We start from the raw sequence: 2591 nt of genomic DNA on the forward strand, positions 1-2591 counted from the left end.
TGGGAAGACTGCTCTATATAAATGGGAGTGCACTCTGCTTATCTTATTCACTCCCACTCACCTGGGTGTGTCAAAGGCTAGAGCACGTGCCTGAGTGCTAGCTACACGAGAGGCTGAGTATTTGAGTTCTGATCTCGATATGGTAGAAGGCAGGGTTCATAATGCAAAAGTTTTCTCAAATATAGAAGGGTTTTCAAAATAAGATAAGAGGTCCTGAATATGCCATATATCAACTCCAGTACTCCCCACTGTTGGCGGGCAACCTTTCTTTACATTTATTCTTTGAAACAAAAGCAGATGTTCCCCCCAATTTAATACACCTTATACTCATTTCAATTGAGGACACCCCATCCAATCCCAGAAAGAGGATTGTTTCATTAGATAGAAAAATTAGGTCCCTGTCTTGTACAGATGCATTCTAAGGCCCTGGGACAGAGCTAGTAATATGTTAATTTTCCATGTTTTTTTTTTTTAATTTGCTAAATTAATCTATTTTTAACTGGAACTACTTAATATGATCATTGATTTCTTCTCTTGTATCATACTTTCCCAAATGTCAGAAGCCATGCTGTGATATTTTGGGGGTCTTGCTATGAGGAAGCTGAATTAAAGATACACTTACAGTTTTGTGTTTTATAGTCCCTTTGGTACAGAGACAGATTGTTGCTAGCCACCCAGTTTATAAATGCCTTAAAGGTATGCAGATTCCCTGCTGTGGGACTCCGCCAACACTGAGTTAACTCTCTGGGCATCTCAATATACAGGTGAAGAGTAAAAGACCAATCTTGATACCCTATTGTCACTTGCCACCAGAAGTAAGTTGATAGGGAAGGAAAAGGATGCCTTTGTCAGATGAACGATATTGTAGACTGAATCGTGTTCCCCCAAAACACATATGTTGGGAAGCTTTAACCCCCAGCACCTTTGAATATGACTGTATTTGGAGATAGGGTCTTTAAAGAGATAACTAAGGTTAAATGAGGTCATACAAGCAGGCCCAGAATCTAATATGACTCATCTCAATATGGAGTCCTTATAAGAGAGAAAGAGACACCAAGGAAGCACACGTGCAGAGAAAAGGCCATGAGAGGACACAGGGAAGGCGGCTGTATACAGGCCAAGGAACAAGGCCTCAAAAGAAACCATATCTGCTTAGGTTACTTGTCACTGTCTATTTAGTTTAGTGTTAAGTAATAACTTTGCCCAGCATGCCTTTTGTCTTGTGACATTATCACCAAAAATTATTTGTTATATAGTCAGATAAACCATTCTTAAAAAAAAAAAAAAAAAATGGCTTCTGTTTTTGAGCAATACCAGTTCATCTTTTTGTGAATTTGAGAATAAGCACTTAATCACTCCAAGCTTCAGTTTCCTTTCTTATAAAATAGGGAAATAACATATATCTGCCAATGTTATATAGATAAAAATAAAAGTTTTAACAGCATTACACACGATAAAACAAAATATGTGAATGTTTGTTGTAGTGACTTTTGTTATTACTATTATTATCATTACAGATTTCACAAAAGTAACATATTTTTCTTGAGACAATTTTGTGCAAAATGCATCTATTTGGAGCTATGCCTTGTTATACACTGGAATTCAGAAAGAATACAACCAAGTCATTCTAATGGGTTAAGGAACAGATTTTACTAGAGAAACTTAAAAGGTACGTGATCACTAGAAAGAAAGGTACAAGTCCCCTAGGACATCCAATTACCACACAGAGAGTCATGCTAAGGCTAGGGTGCTCCACTGGACACACAATGCAGTTTAATATTCAGGAGAAGGACCTTACCCCACTATCGATAAACAACAATCTTTTTGGTGGAGGAATAAAAGATCACTTATCAACAGGCAGTCTGGATTTGGGTGGCAAACCACATGCAGGAGTTGGTAAAGAAAAATCAGCTGCCAGCATTCTGTGAGCATGGTGTCCATGGAGAGTTAGATTTAGGCACAGCTACATTTTAAGAGAGACAAGAGTGAGAAAGACGGTGCTAGGGAATTGTATAAAGTTCAATTTAGAAATAAATAGAGCCCTAGATTCCCACATAAATTATGTTTTTGGCAAATGTCTCCTCCCACTCTCAGAGTGGTCTTAGATCTGCAGACATGAGGGTTTGGGTACCAGGGCTGAATACATAATTTGAGGGGCCCAGAGCAAATTAAAATGCAGGCCTACTGTTCAAAATTACTAATTTCAAGAAGACTACAGTAAAAAATTAAACCAAATGTGGGGCCTTTCTCAGGGCTCAGTATGACTGTAAAGTTGGTCTGCCCCCATATAGCTGGTTACATGGGTACTTACTGGAAATAGGAAGATCAGTGTCAACACACATGCTGAATGCTGAATGCTGAGAACCCTGTACAGAATGAGCCATATTCTTTACTCGCCAGATAGGAGATTGAAAAAATATTTTCAGGTATATATGACCAGCACAAGGGTCCCCAAAAACATATTATTTAAGATAATATTTGAGTGAAGCCCAAAGTCAAAAAAAAGTTGTATGCACATGCTCAGAGTGATTAAAATAAACTTTTAATCCCCACAATCTTAAACAAGAATAAACAACTAAAGATCACCAAAC

This window comes from Pteropus alecto, unplaced genomic scaffold (genome assembly GCF_000325575.1).
Source record: "Pteropus alecto unplaced genomic scaffold, ASM32557v1 scaffold73, whole genome shotgun sequence".
In the NCBI taxonomy this organism is placed as follows: Eukaryota; Metazoa; Chordata; class Mammalia; order Chiroptera; family Pteropodidae; genus Pteropus; species Pteropus alecto.